Below are 16,293 nucleotides of genomic sequence, written 5' to 3'. Positions count from 1 at the left end.
CCCCCTCCTTGTTTCAACAATGGATAATGCTAAATGTGGTCTGTTTTCTGTGGCTGCTGGTAAAATGAAGCAAGATTTGAGACAGCATAGTAAAAAGCCTCTGAATTTGCAATACAATTATGTGTTAATGACTTTATTATTAAGCATGACAGTGTGCTTATTAGTTAAATAACTGAGCTTAATTTTGTAAGTAAGAAATATAAATTAAACAAAGACAAATACTGATGAGATGAGCAAGAAGGAAAATAGGCTAATACAGACAGAAATGCAAATAAAACTGGAAGACAAATTTACTGGGTCACCTAATGAACATCAAAATAGACAGTCTATGCTCTAATTATTACTGATAATGAGAACACTGCACAGAACAGTGAGGAAGTGCAGTGGACTGATCCTTATAATGTTTAAAGGGTTCCTCTGTCAATTGGATAAAAGAAGCCATGGAGTCGCACATGTAGGAAGTTACATACAGGGACTATCCATACGAGCTGGGTGGCTCACACAGGCTCTATCCATATGATCCGGGTGACTCACTGTAGTGTATTTTGTTTTTCTTCCTCGCGCTGTATCCCAGCGCGAGGACACTTCATTACATGATTGTACTTGTTTGAATATGGTTCCAGGATCATACTCTGCTGTGTGCGTTCCAGGGTCGTGAACCAGGGTCAGCGGACTCGATAATTCTCGCCTCGGTGCCTACTCTGGGCATTAGCTTGCCTCATCTCCACAACGGCCCCCCACAAACGCCGGGGATGCCAGGTTTCACCTTGGAGATACCCAGGAGGGAATATCTCACAGGGAAACCAGGACGGGTTCCCCAGCGGTCTATAGCGCCAGGACGCCTCCGGGTAACAGTGCGCTTTACAAGACACACACATTTACATTTACATTTACATTCTGACAACGTTATTCAGTTGTCTGGAGTCCTGGTGCGCAGCGGGAGCATTCGGTCGTGGGTGCTGAATTAAATATAAATAAACTTCTAGCTTCCTGCCACAAGAAGTCTCCTGAACTTATTCACTACAATTGGCAACGAGCGGACGAAGATGAGAACTTACTTAAATTTCCAACTCCTGCTGGAGAGGCTGGTGATGCAGATCATTGGGATTCGTATAGGGAGGCTTTATCTCGTCTTGCACAGCATTATGATGAGGAGTCAAATATAATGCTAGAAAGGCAATATTTTGTTGGAAGAAGACAGGGTGAAGACGAGACAGTAGAAGAGAATATTGCTCAATTAAGAGTTTTGGCCTCAACATGTGAATTTGATGCAAATCCTGAAATTTACATTCGTGGTCAATTTGTTTTTGCTTGCCACTCAAAGAAAATTCAGGAACGCTTACTTAGTTGTTGGAAACCTACACTTCAAGAGACTATCGATATTGCCAAGAGTATCGAGAGGTCTAGTACCACTTCCAAAGTTCTTCATAGTGATCAACCTCACAATTCTTTTAAAACTCCGTCACAGGATGTTACAAATTCAGTCAATGTTGTTAGTGCTAACAAACCTTTTAAACCAATGTTAAAAAAACTAATGCTATTTGTTACAGGTGCAAATTTAAATCACACTTAGGAAATAATCCCTTGTGCCATGCTATTGAAAAGAGATGTGTACTATGTAAGAAATTAGGGCATTTTCAAGGTTCATGTAGGTCCGTTAAGAGACCTACCAGAATCAACAGTATTGAATATTCTGAAGTTGTTGATGATTGTGTAGATCATTTCCAGAATATGGTTGTTTCAATTGAATGTAATTCTATTTTTACCCCACAGTTGGTCAAAGGGCCTTTAGTTACTGCACTCTTTGGTGACATTGAGATTCCTATCATGGCTGATTCTGGATCTCCAATAACGATCTTATCAGATGTCATGTTTTATGAAAAATGGCAAGGATCAATTTCTTTGTTTCAAACAGACGTCAATCCAAAAGCTTTCGGCGAGTTTGATATTGACATGCTGGGTTATTTTAATTCTAGGTTAGAATGTTTGGCAAGATCTATTGTTACAAAGGTATATGTTGCAGTCAAAGGACGCAACTTCATTGGGTGGCAAGACCTTGCAAAAATGGGTCTATATTTGATTCCAGGTTCCGATAACCCAATTGCTGTTGGTGAATCTCCTAAAGGTTATACCCATATTCCACTTTCTAAAACTGACTGCTTATGTCTTACTGATCACACGTCTTACATCAGAAAAATCTTGGATACATTTCCAAAATTGTTTTCAAATAAGCTGGGGACTGTCAAAGGGTTTCAACACCAAATCAAACTCAAGCCACAAGCCAACCTATTGTTCACAAGGTGCGACCTTTGCCCCTTAGTGCAAAGGATGAACTCAAGTCAGTTCTCAAATCCTTGTGTGACAATGGTGTTATGCACCTTCTGACTCTTCAAAGTGGGTTTCACCCATCGTTATTGTCCGAAAAAATTCTGGTGAGGTCCGGTTATGTGCGTACTTGCGCACATTAAATAAAAACATTTTGATTGACTGTCACCCCCTCCCTAAAATTCATGAACTTCTTGCTAACTTGGGGGGGAGCAAAACATTTTTCAATCATTGACTTATATTCAGCCTACCACCAGGTACCTTTAACTAAAGATTCACAAGAACTCACCACGTTCATTACACCTTTTGGGGTTTACAAGTACCTAAAACTTCCCTTTGGCCTGGCCTCCACAGCCAGCGTTTTTCAAAAGATCATGGACAATCTTTTCAGGACATGCCCGGAATCCAGGCCTACCAAGATGACATCGTTTTTTTCTGATGAATGGGAGTCACAGTTATTGAATCTATCTTCAGTTTTAGCTAAACTTGATGAGGCAGGCATGACAATCAGAGCTGACAAGTGTACATTTGGAACTCAGTCATTGGAGTATTTGGGACACACTTTGTCCCCAGAGGGCATCAAACCCAAAGTTTCCCTTATTAAAGCCATCAGTCATGCCACCCCGCCCAAAGACAAAGATTCACTTCGATCATTCTTAAGCCTAGCAGAATATTACACTCGCTTTGTCAAAGGATATGCCTAAACAGTGGAGTCGCTTTGTGCTCTTTTACGTAAAAGGTCCAAGTTTGAGTGGTCAGTAGAAACTGTTTCTTCATTTGATCAAGTCAAAAAGCTGATTATTGAAGCACCGGCTCTGCATCCTTTTCATGACTCTTCTAGATGTTTCATAATGGTGGATGCCAGTCTTACGGGCTTGGAGGCTGTTTTGGACCAATGGGTTTCAGGAAAGGAGCACACCATAGCTTTTTCTTCAAGGATGCTAAAAGCTTCAGAAACACATTATAGCACCATTGAACGCGAGTCGCTCACCTGCGTACGATATTGATAAATTCAAAAATTAAATTTGGGGACGTGAGATTAATTAACAGATCATAAACCTCTCACGTAACTGCTCAATGGTGATGGGCTTGGTAAAGCCTCAGCCAGGCTTGTCAGAGTTTTGTCTAAATTACATGAATTTAATTTTTGCATTAAACACATTTCAGGGGGAATAAATTTCAGGGCGGACTGCCTTTCGCACATGGCGTTTCAGGATCCCTATGAAGTTGAGGATGTTGAAGACATTGAATTGAATCACCTCAGACTGAATGCAGACAAAACGGAGGTACTGTTTTTTAATCAGAGAACCTCCATCCCCTCCTCTTGGTGGTGGCCCACGGCGCTTGATCCCGCCCCGTCCCCCGTTCACTCGGCTCGGAATCTGGGTTTCCAGTTTGACGACTCCCTGTCATGCAAAACTCAGGTTAATAAAGTCACCTCTGCCTGCTTCCTGAAGTTGCGCATGATCAGAAAAATTCTCCCCTATCTCCCCCTGGATTCCCGCCGTACAGTCACCCAAGCCCTCATCACGTCCCACTTGGACTATGCCAACAGCCTCTATGCTGGTGCCCCCCAGTACTTGGTAGGTCGGCTGCAGATTGTCCAGAATGCTGCAGCCAGACTGATTGGTAACATCCCGTACCGCCAATCTGTTTCTGCTTATCGGAGGGAACTCCACTGGCTTCCAGTGGCTAGCCGCATTCAGTTCAAGGTCCTCACCCTCACCTATCGAGCCGTCAACGACCGCGGACCTAACTATCTGAAAAAACGGGTTTCGATATCCCGCTCCACCAGATCCCTGAGATCCAATGACCTTCGCCTCCTGATCTCGCCCCGTTTTAGATTATCTAGAACGGGTGGCAGAGGGTTCAGTGTCATTTCTGCCAAATTGTGGAACTCCCTACCAATCGAGCTGAGATTCTGTCCCTCTGAATCCATCTTCCGAGCCAAACTCAAAACCTGGCTCTTCTCCGGACTTTGAGTCACTCCACTGCTTCTCCTGCTTTACTCCCTACTTTCCCTTGGAGGCTCAGGATTTTAGCGCCGGGACACCCCTTCGGGGGTAGCTGCGCGCTCTATAAACTACATAAAATAAAATAAAATAAATGTGTGGTTGCTGCCCTTGATGCTACTAAATTGTGTCCTTGTATTTCTGAACAGTCCTATTTTGAAGCACATAATCAGGATGAACGTTTAAGACTAGTAGCTGAATATATTGTGAAGGGTTGGCCAGAAAATAGAAAACTTTCTAATGAGTTAAAAGCATTTACTTTGGTTGCTTCAGAGTTATCCTTGGTCAATGGCTTAGTAATGAGACACGATTCCTTTGTACCTCCCTCCAGTCTCAGAAACGACATTATTCAATTTGCCCACCAAGGTCATCTTGGAATTTCTAAAATCTCACAACTCATTAAGTCTCATTATTGGTGGCCATCTCTTGAATCTCAAGTCAAGTTTCACATTGACTCGTGTCCTGAATGTCTGTTATCTGATAAAAAATGGAAAGTTATGAACACGCCTCTACATCCTGTTACTTTTCCCGAAAAACCTTGGGAAAAAATTGGGTTAGACTTTTCTGGACCTTATGATGTTCTTTCTCATGATTTAAAATATCTCATTTTGCTAATTGTTTATCATTCTAAATGGGTTTTCCACATGTTCTATGATTTAGCTAATTCCAATAATGCTGTTAAGTTTTTTTTTTTAAATGTTGGTAATAGGTTAAACTTCTATTGTTGTTACAGACAATGGCAACCATTTCATTTCTGAAAAGTTTACTTCATTTTTAGCTGAACATGATGTCATTCATTATAAAGCTGCTTTATATTCCCTGACATCGAATTGTTTAGTGGAGCGAGCAAATAGATTGGTTAAAGATGCCATTCAAGCAGCCATTCCTCTCATCACGATGTACAAGATTTTCTTGAAGCGATGTTGTGGTCCTAGAACATTTTGCCTCATTGCACCACAGGTGTTTCTCTGTTTTCCCTCTTAAGAAACAGAACTGTTCACACCAGTTTATGTCCCAATTGGTTAATTCATAAGAACAATAGGAGCAGTATTGAGAATGGAAAAGTGGCAGCTACAGTTTTGCAAAAACAAAATCTCATGAAGTCTGTTCATGATTCTGCAATTTTTTTTTATTTACTCTAATTGAAAATCGGTGATTGGGTTCCTATTAAAAATCCCTAAAAAGTCACTAAAGGTTTGTCGAAATTTTCTCCGCCGGTACAAGTCACCGGAGTCAGCAGAGGGTCAGCTTTACTTGGTCCCAAAGGATGGTGAAACAAAAGATCTCTTGTACATCTTTCCGTTTCACAGGCCCATTCATTACTCAATTTGACCAAAATGGAGTTTGAACACTGCAACTGGTCTTTTTTGCTAAAAAAAACAACATTTGATGTTGGAAGTTCTTCCACACCCTGCTTTCAGTTATGCTTTCTAACACGTCTAGTCCATCCACTTCTACCACTAATGTTATGAATGCTAACACTTATTCCCCACCTCCGGATTTAGGAGTTCACTACAGAAAATTACCTGCAAGACTGAATGATTATGTGTTATCATAATTCGAAATTTCATATATTGTAATTACTTGTTGCATTTACTGTATACATATATTTATTTCTGTTATACTTCACATAGTTTTATTATTTAGAATTTTTCTTTTCTCCCTTGTGAAGGGGGAGAAGTTGTAGTGTATTGTGTTTTTCTTCCTCGCGCTGCATCCCTGCGCGAGGACACTTCAATACATGATTGTGCTTGTTTGAATGTGGTTCCAGGATTGGACTCTGCTGTTTGCGTTCCAGGGTTCTGACAACATTATTCGGTTGTCTGAATCCTGGTGCGCAGCGGGAGCGTCCGGTCATGGGTGCTGAATTAAATACAAATAAACTTCTAGCTTCCTGCCACAAGAAGTCTCCTGAACTTATTCACTACACTCACACAAGTACTATATATATGAGCCAGGTGTCTCACAAAGGGACTATCTGTACTAGCCGGGTAGCTCTCTATTAAGGGTGGGCGTAAAATCCGTTTCACGGACGAATTTGCGGATTTTCCGCGATTTCGCGATCCGCGAATCTCGCGAAATCGCGGTAAAATCCGCAAATCAGCGGGGACGAATTTTCAGCCATGCAAAGGGTTACAGCAGCAGGTGCAAAAGTTGAACCTAATTTCTTTGTAACCTTTTACAAAAGGGTTACAAACAAATTAACTTCAACTTGGACACCTGCTGCTAATTGCTTCCTGGCGCCTCATTGCCTACTTGCAACTATTCTCTGACCCTGCTCTGACCCTTGAAGCAGGGTCAGAGAATAGTTACAAGTAGGCAACGAGGCACCTGTCCAAGCAATTAAACCTCATCAGGAAGCACTTACCGATATAAAAAACAGGAAGAAGGGAGAGGATGGCAAATACACCCATTTTGAGTTGTCAGGAGGGTTAAATTAAAAGAGACCTTTACAGCACAATTTTCATATGCATTTTGCTAAAAATAAAAAGCTGTATGTTCTGTAGGGGCAACTCAGGAATCTGGCCCTTCAGAGATCCGGCCTCTCTTTCTTTCTCTCGTTCTCTCTCTCCCTCTCTCTTTCCCTCTCTTTCTATCTATCTATCTATCTATCTATCTATCTATCTATCTATCTATCTATCTATCTCTCTCTCCCTCTCCCATAAACGACTGCATGGGTAACTTCGCTATGCAAGCGGCTCGCGAAGATGCAAAAATCCCCGCGAACACGCAAAAAACCCCGCGAACACGCAAAAAACCCTGCGAACACGCAAAAAAACAAAAATCCGCAAATTCGCACAAATTTGCGAATTTTGCGGATCGCGAATTCGCGAATCCGCAAATTCGCGGATCGCAAATTCGCAAAATTCGCCCATGCTTACTATCTATATACCTCCCCACTTTAGTTAGTCCCTCCATTACAGCCATTTTGTTATTTGTTATTTGAGTTTAAAATGCAATTCTAGGGCCAGATTCACAAACCTATTTTGCCAGCATCCTAGTCATCCGCTTGGCTGCTGATGCTTCACGCCGGCTTCTCAGAGGTACTAGGGTTTGGGAGGTAATCACCTACAAGGCAATGGATTAAGGCAGGAGACTCCCGATTTGTAAGCCAAAATGGCTTTATTTTAAAACCCACCACCTGAAACTGCCTCTGTTTCAATAGAAGTGAATGGGAGAAATACATTTCCTGATTTTTATTTATCTCCCACTTTCCTCTTCTAAAATGTTAGTGAGTATGTAATCACCATCCCTGTGGCAAATGTATTAGGCCTAAATCCATCCTGGACCAATAAACCACACTGCACACACTGTTACTGCTTGGTGGGAGTGACCCAAAATGGTCGGTCAGCTGCTCCTTTATTTAATTCCTGTGTCAGTACACGGGGTGCTTGATGCATTAAGAAACCATCTGTGCAATTCGGGTGGCTCTCTCCACTCGCCTAGGAGCTTTGGAAACTGCAAACCTCAGATTTACGCCACAATGCGATTCGTTTTTTGTTTTTATTTTATAGTTTTTTTTATTGAAATCCAGTATGACAAATAGACAACAATCATCACAACCACATAATTTCGTAGTGATACCACAGGTGAATGCCAGAGGAGGTGCAACTCACTCGAGAAACATCAGTCATATTGATTACAGTTGCAACATGCTTAGTTGTTGGGCAATGGCATCATCCTTAGTCAACGGGGATTTGCAGATCCCACCCCTGTATGCTTTCCAGCTGTCCCAGACCTGTATCCATTTGTTGGGGCACCCTCTTGCAACATATATTGTGTTCCCAGTGACCATGCACCAGTCCATGTCCTTGCTTCAATTCACTAGTCTGGGTGGTTCTTGCGCCTTCCACAGCCTCACTATATTATGCTTTGCTACCATCAATCCCGAGGTAACCCACAGGCTCTCTTTGGCAGTAAGGTCAGTTGGTCCCCAAGCGTTCAGGAGAACTAGTTTTATATTGCAGTCAATCTTTTGGCCCATTACACTTTCCATAAGTCCCACAATTCCCGCCCGATATCTCTGAATAACTGTGCACTCCCAACGTATATGTATGAAGGTGCCTACCTGTCCACACACAATGCGTATAGTTGATGACCTATCAGAAGTAGGCCTGGGCTCGGGCCTTCAAGGCTGGAGCGGGCCTTTAATGGCTGGTAGAGCCTGCTACGGAGGGCTCTATGGCTATATACCTGTATGACATCTGCAACACCAGCCTTAAAACTGGATTCACAGAAACAGGCTTAGTACCACCAAGATCAATCCCTAAACATTAAAGGCATGAGTCTGTTAGGTAATAAAGCAAAGCATGAATGTTTTGTTGGCCACCATATCTAAATAAATGAAAAGTTTTGTGTTCAATAAAGTAATATAAACCTAAACTATTGCCTATGTATAGCTGAAACAGCCCATTTTACATTAAAAAACCTGTAAACTCAACTAGGACGTATCTAAAGGAAAAGACAAACTGAACTCTGTCAAGTCTGCATAAACCATGCAGGCTAAACTCCCAAAACCAGAGATGTTTTAAGATATTTGCAAGGTGGCCAATTGCCCAGGGCCCCCATCTTCCAAGGGGTCAACCTGGTAAAGTGATTTTTTAGGTCTCACCTAAGCAGCGCGCATGCGCTGCATAGGAGAGGACCTCATGTCATCGATGACCTTTTCTCCCGATAAACGTGCACGTGTTGCATTGCTTTCTATTGTAACGCGTGCACGTTTCTCGATCTCCTCGCGTCAGCCGCTCCCTCCCGCCAGTGAATCGCGCAGGCCCCCTCCTTTCTCCCCCCCCCTGCTGCAAGGCACGCGCGCTTGTTACTATTTAACTTTCACAGGGGTAGCCGAGGATGGAATGGTGCTATTGAGGCTAAACACATATTGATAAAACTTGCTTTTTGGGTACTTGGGCGCTCTGGCTTTCTGTGCAATCTGTTTATACACATCAGAAAATTGCTTTGGGCGTAAAGATGTACTTTGTTAGTGTATCAAATAAAACAAAAGTTGGAAAATTATCTGACATTGTGTGGGTATCCACTACCTGACTTACCTGAGTCAGAAATAGCATTTCTGCACCCCGAGGTGTTGAGAGACTTTGGGACAGCAACGTTTGATGAAGATTGAATACAATCCAAGTAGCTGGGAAGAAAGCAGCGAGGCAGGGGGTTTTCATGGTGATGCCCGCCATTCTGTGCAGTCGCAGCAGGCCTATCCTGCTACTCAGCAGATGGAAACGCTGATTACCCAATGGGGAGCCTCAGTGTGTCACCTCCCACAATCCTTTGTGCTGAGATGCACACATGGTTTTTCAGCGTGTGAATCCGAAGACAGACTATGAGTAATTACTCCACTCTTTGTTAATTATGAAACCGTTTATTTATATTCTTTTTTCAGTGTTTTTTTTACAGCTCCAACATGTCCCAAGAGCACACAAGCGCTTTACAAGATACCATGTACGTTACAGTGTTTGAGAGAACTGAACATTTTGCAAACCTTTCAATGTTCGGTTGTCACCCCATTAACACTCACGAAATTAAACTTCTCATGGAAAAATGATAAGAGAGAGCAGGGCTTTAACTGAGAGGAAAAAGGGGGAGGAGATCTCTCAAAGGGGCATGGCCGACATGATTAAGGGCGTGGCTTAAAACATGTAGTTAGAAGTCTCTGCTTAGCATTACTTGCGGCCCGTCTGGTATTTTGCTGCTTCTGTCTTTGCATCCGGATATATAATACAAGTAATATTACACCTACAGCCAGCCAAGACCATTGGCTTTCTCAATGTTTGTTAGCTGCATGAGATAAATGAGCAACAACAATGGCATCTTTGTATCACATGGTTATAATGCTTCCGTTCTGAAATGATGAGACTGAAAGAACTGTGACGGGTCCCTTTAAAGATGCATCAAAGGCAGTGAAGGGGGGGGGCTGCGGCCAAGTTAAGAGGTTTCTTCCACTCGGAGGACAAGAGCAGCGATGGAGAGCCCGGAAGAGACCGTCTCAACTCCTGATATTTAGAACGGACGGCGAGGAGCACCGGCAGGACCCGGCGCATTATGAGCGTCCAAGCACCGTTTATACTAGAGACATGTCGCTTCCTGTGAAGCTTTTGACACTGAGCCGGGACTCCCGCGGGGGTGTCGTGGTGACGGTGACAGAACATTGCTGAGCAAAGTTCTGGCCGGAGTAATAGGAATTCTTATAAAGAATCTGGGATCTGTGTGCTGGGCAAGTAGTAACATTATCTGTCCGTATATCTGTCTGTCGTTCCGTCTATCTATCTATCTAGGTATCTATCTGTCTGCCTGTCTATCTATCTATCTCTGGCTAGATATCTATTTATCGGCACGTATTTATTTATTATTTATTTATTTATTTGTCATTTGTAAAGCGCCTGAATCACCCCAGATGGGGTATCTCCGCGCTTAGGACAACTTTTAGTATGAGTGACAAAATTAGAAAAGTAACGTTTTGAGTTTCTTTCTGAAACCTAAATAATTAGTGGTGAGACGAATCTCAAGAGGTAGTTGATTCCACAGTTTGGGGCCATTTCTCTCAGTAGCAATGCCTATCTATCGCTATCTCTCCATCTCTGTCTCTATCTCTCTACGCACAAATCTCTGTACACAGCTCACTATCTAGGTCTGCTTCTATCTGTAACCATTTGTCTATCTCTCTGTCATTCTGACCCTCTGTCCATCCTTATCTACCTATATATCTATGTATAGGGCTGTATCGTACCGCTCTCTCTCACTTTCATTATGTCTCCCACTCTAATCTGTCTAGTGATCTATTCTGGTCTCTCTATTCACTTTGTCAATCCTTTTCTGTCCCCTTATCTCTGTGTCTCTGCTGTGAGTGGGACAATAGTTTCAACTAACAGTCAAAAGTGAACTTGAAGCATCCACGAAATATGAGGAGGCTGTTGAATGTATCCACCATTTGGGAAATGATTGAACAGTATTCCGTTTCGCAGCATCGTATTGGAATACAGTGAGAGATTTTAAAAGCTTGTGACTTCCATTTCCGATTTAGTCACACCTTGTGTCTTCTCAGTTTTGGAAAACGCATTTTTTAAATTCTTTTATGCCAGCCTTATGGGGAAAAGTGTAGTCTTTCTGCACAACGTCACTTTGAAAATAGTTTAATAGTCCGAGAAAGTTCCGCTTATAACAATCCGTGTTGTTTAAATGTGTTTGAATTCCGTTAATATAGCGCTTACTATCACAACTGAATTGTAAAAAAAAACACAGGCACCTTTTACATTTTCAAACTGTGTGTTCCATTTTAATGACGCGATTCAAATGACATCATTGTAATGTCGGGCCCTAGGCCCGCATTATGGTGATGAATGGAGACACAGACACAGGGATAGTTGGCTAGGTAATGGCCAAGAGCATGTGCGCTTCGCCCCCTTTATTGACTGGGTCGCCTGACTTGTGACACCAGTGGTGGGTGGGTGTACAGTGTAGGGTTACAAAGTAAGACAACTAGAACGTGTCCAGCAGGACACTACATTCCTCCCAAACTTTAATAAGAATTGAGGAAAAGCAAAGTCCGAACCTGTGGGAGGAAAACCTAAATATGCAATATCGTAAACTTAGAAGGAGGCTCTTCAGTTGCCTGCTAGATTACGACGGTGGAAACTTGCAGCTGAAACGTTCGTTCTCTTGGGCTCGGCGTCCTGGTTCTCGATGGGTGTGCTCTCCTGGACTTGCCCATGGCAGTGTGTTCTTCAGTCCATTGAGATCTTGCTTTTGGGGTGACGCCGAACAGGATGACCAGATGGTAGCCTTGAGGGATGTTAACTTCTACTAGTCCGTCTGGTTTCTTCAGTGTAGGCAGCTTGGCTTCACATTGCAAAGGAGGGAGTGGTTGTAGGACATCCCTCTCACTGGGATGCCCCTCTCATGGGGGTTCTCTTGCCACGAGATGTCCCGGAGGCCCTCTTCTTCTGGTTTCCGCTGGGCTGGGTGTTCTCTGCAGCGTTGCTCCAACTCCACAGTCTGGGTGTGAATGGAGGAGGCGATGAGATTACTACCTCGCAGTCCGTAGCTCCACCTGGAGGGTGGCTGTTGACTCTTGCCTTTGTGCACAAGTTCCTCTTCTTCCCAGGATGTGCAGGATAGACGGCGGTGGATCCATCTCTCTTGTCGGGACCCTCTGCCACCAGTGTCCCTGAGGCCTTTGCCCCTTGGATATCCACAGGCTGGTGTGGAGTGGTCAGTTCTCCTTCTGCCGGACGTCTGAGCGCTCTCCGCATCCAATCTTCCGCTCAATCCAAAGGTAGGTGTCACCAATGGTCCAGCATGTACTCTCCTGTAGTCGACCGGTCGTTGGGGAACTTGTAAGTAGATACCTGTTCTGTTCCTAGTGCCATCAATGTTCTCCTGGACATGTGGGTCACTGTACGCTGTGTTGTGGTGCGTGTCACCTCTTCTTCTGATGGGTGTGTAGACTTGTCATACCTCTCCTCACCTTTCTGGATGTTGTTGATCTTGATGGTGTCGTGCCAGATCGGGGGAAGAAGAAGTAACAGTGACCAGTGGCGTAATGTACCTTGAGGGGGCCCCCCTACAGGGTACATGAAGGGGCCCCCTCCAGACTCAATCTAGAGCTCCCCAGCCGAAGTGCGGTGCTGACGGGGCCCCTTGTAGGGGTAGGGCCCCCCTGCACCACCGGGGCTGCAGGGGCCTGTGTTACACCCCTGACAGTGACTATACGAGGCACTAGAAAATTAAATTGCTACACTAGAAGCTCGGTGGTTGGGTATGTCGTCCTATCAAGGCAACATTATGGAGTTCATTATTCTTCTGTTGAGGGTGTAGCGGAGGGGCAGACAGTACATTGGGATCAATAGAGAATACGCTGGGAGATATCATCTTATTAAAACGACATTATAGAGTTCATAGTTCTATTGTTATTGGGGTGGAATAAGAGTCGATTTGAGATCAATAGAAAATACAGTTAAAAGGTGCCTCTAAAAGAAGCCATTATTATTCCCAGTTCTCAATTATTCATTTAACTTATAAACCTGTATAGAGGAAAGAGAAAGGATGAGAAGAAAAAACAAAAATAAGGTACTTTTGAGAAAGAGGATGACATAAAGGGGAATAATTGTCAATAAAGTTCTCGAGGGGAAAAAGCTGTTCAATCTGTATTATCATTATTTGTTGTAGGAAGTCTTGCCAAATGTTATTTTGTCCAAAGCATTAGACTGAGAATGTCCCAATAGTCGCCTTAGTCAGTCATTTTGCGGGAACAACCATGGTGACCCTCGGAGTCAAATAGCGTAGTCTTTAGACTTTTCAGAGTCAACAGTGCCACTCTGGGTCTTTATTTAGGCATTGGGCCACAGTTCCAAAACGGATAATGAGGCCAGTCTCTTGTTTTCTAAGTTTCAGTTCTAAGTTTCCACCTCGTGCATGTTGTTTCAACTTCATCAAGCCACAGAGAGAGGAGTAATGGTGGTGTGGATGGTGTTTTTCTAAATGTTCTACTAGCCTGGCCACTGCCTCAAATAAGTCAGTCCATTCAATGCTGTCAAATGCCATTTATGCATCTAATGACAATAGTACCACATTCTCAGCTGAAGACATTTGGTCATATGAGGAACCCCATATACGCATCGCAGATTCAACCGGATGCTCCTGTGCGGCATGAATCCGGATTGCTCCGGATGAACCACTGTGGTGCCTTCCAACTACTTGCCAGTGCCTTTGCCAGTACCTTAGCCTCCATATTCAGCAGCGACATTGGCCTATAGGAGCTGCAGTCAGCAGGCAGCCTCCCTTTTTTAGGAATAACCACAATCGTGGTCATTCTCTGATCTACTGGCATTTGGCCCTCTTTTCTGGCTGATTGGAACATGTATGTGATTCCAATATGGAACCATTTCAAAATGGCGCTCAACATTTAGCCTTCTTAGACTAAGGACTTGTACTGTTAGCCCCTTCCTTAATAAATATGGTGCTCACACATCACGCTAATCACCACCAGTACGGATTGGTTGCGAGGGATTAGACCCTGGATGCATTTTAACACGATAAACCAAGCATGTAAGTAATATTTCATCAGTCCTGTCAAGTATCACGTATCAGGTGTGACTCTAACGCATTTCAGTGTGGTGTTCCACATCACTGCACTGAAATGCATTGTCACGCAATTAATGCTACTGTGAAACAGGCTACGCCCGGGTGCTTGCGAACGCCGCCAGTGCCTCTGTGCACCTGTGCGCTGGCTCTACTGCTCCCCGCACACTTGCCAGCAGCTCTGGCTAAGTTAATAAACATTTAACTGTTAAAGATCTTCGTGTGCTCAGCTCTGGTTGAAAATGCTACAATGTTACAAATCTGCCACTTTGCTGCGACTGTTGAATCCCCGCGGCACGGCTCTCCATCACTGACTGACAGGCCTTTGACCTGGCTGACCCGGGCCCTCGGTCGACGCAAGAGTAGTGGTGCCTCAGCAGCCTGAACTGAACTGGGGCCTCTTGAGCGAGCGAGTCGAGTCCTGGACTGCACACGCTGCCTGGAGAGTCATAGCAGCTGGAGGCCTGTTAGAGACAGCCAGGAAGTTAAGTTACTCCTGAGTGAGGTGGGCGGGTCCGCAGTGGGAGCATGTGGCAGTTTAATACCGAATTTGTTACTTTAGTTTGAGCGGCAGCCAGTACTTGCACTGCTTCTTGTGCCCAATTGGTCACAGTGAGTCATCATGCCGCTCATGGCGCTCAATTTGCAGCACTGCTGTTGACTCTTGTGCCTCGCACCAGCCGTGCCGCCGCACAGTTGGGCGTATCTTATGGCCGTTGCTCGGCTGCCGCCAGTATAGACAGGACTCACATGGATAGACCGTAGCCTTGACTAATGCGGGCGCCGGCGGCAAACGAAATGATTGCCGCACCGGTTGCTCGAGGTCCGCCTGAGCCTGCAGTCTGCTGCAGAGAGTTGCCGACGTCAGTCATGCAGCGCTACCTGGCTGAAGATCCATCAAGAACAGTTAGTAAGTAGACTAGTTACCATTTGCCACCCACCGAGTGTCTGTCACTGTATGTTAATTATATAATTTCCAATGAGCACGCTATCAGGTACATTGGTAGATCTGCGCCGACTAACTCTTCATGATGTTGTTGGGACTCCGGCCTCTCACGATGCTGTTGGGCCGGCCAGGTCATGCCAGTCACTTGCATCACAGAGAGGGGCCGGCCCGAGTACTGAGATAGATTTAGCGGGAGGCGGGGGGGACATTGGCTCGCAAACTGTATTTTGTTTTTCTGTTGCCCTCTCGGCAACACTAGGCACCAGGGTGCAGTTGTAGTTGTTGGGGTCTCACACATCCTGTTGCGGGCAAGTCCCAGACGTGGGAGAGAGGCCTAGCCTGGAGTGATGCTAAGCTGCTGTGATACTAAGCTGCCCCATTTATGTCTCCCTACGTTTTGGTGGGCCAGTTCCCTCGGCCTTTCTACCCCGTTTCTGCATTAAGTTGTAGTGGCAGTCTGCTCATGTCTTTATGCCCCTGTGTCTATCTCTCAAGCCTGTCCCAGTGTCAGTTAATCCGTCTCTTTCTGCCTCCTTGTCTCTCAGTTTAAGTGTGCACAGTCCCACTGCATAGGGACCTTTCACAGCCTTCAGATGCTCCCATTCAAACCTCACTGATGGACATTTCACACAGTGCAGTAATGCCTGCCAGACATTCCACACCTGCAACAAAGGAAGCAGGGGTGCACTGAGGAACTAGTATATGGTTTCTCATTGAGTAAATGGTTGTATCATCATCATCATCATATATTCTTTATTCAGCATTTTTTCATTAACACCATAAAAGTACAATGTATAAAAACATACGCACATAGATAGTTAAAAAAACAATACTATTAATTTACACAAATCATGTGTGAGAACCACATTCTCCTCTCCACTTTGCTATCAGAGTTGTGATGCGATTACTCAACAAATTCCCCTA

The sequence above is a fragment of the Lissotriton vulgaris genome, chromosome 10 (assembly GCF_964263255.1).
Source record: "Lissotriton vulgaris chromosome 10, aLisVul1.2, whole genome shotgun sequence".
In the NCBI taxonomy this organism is placed as follows: domain Eukaryota; kingdom Metazoa; phylum Chordata; class Amphibia; order Caudata; family Salamandridae; genus Lissotriton; species Lissotriton vulgaris.
The sequence above is the reverse complement of the archived record's forward strand: the minus strand, read 5'-3'. Positions refer to the sequence as shown.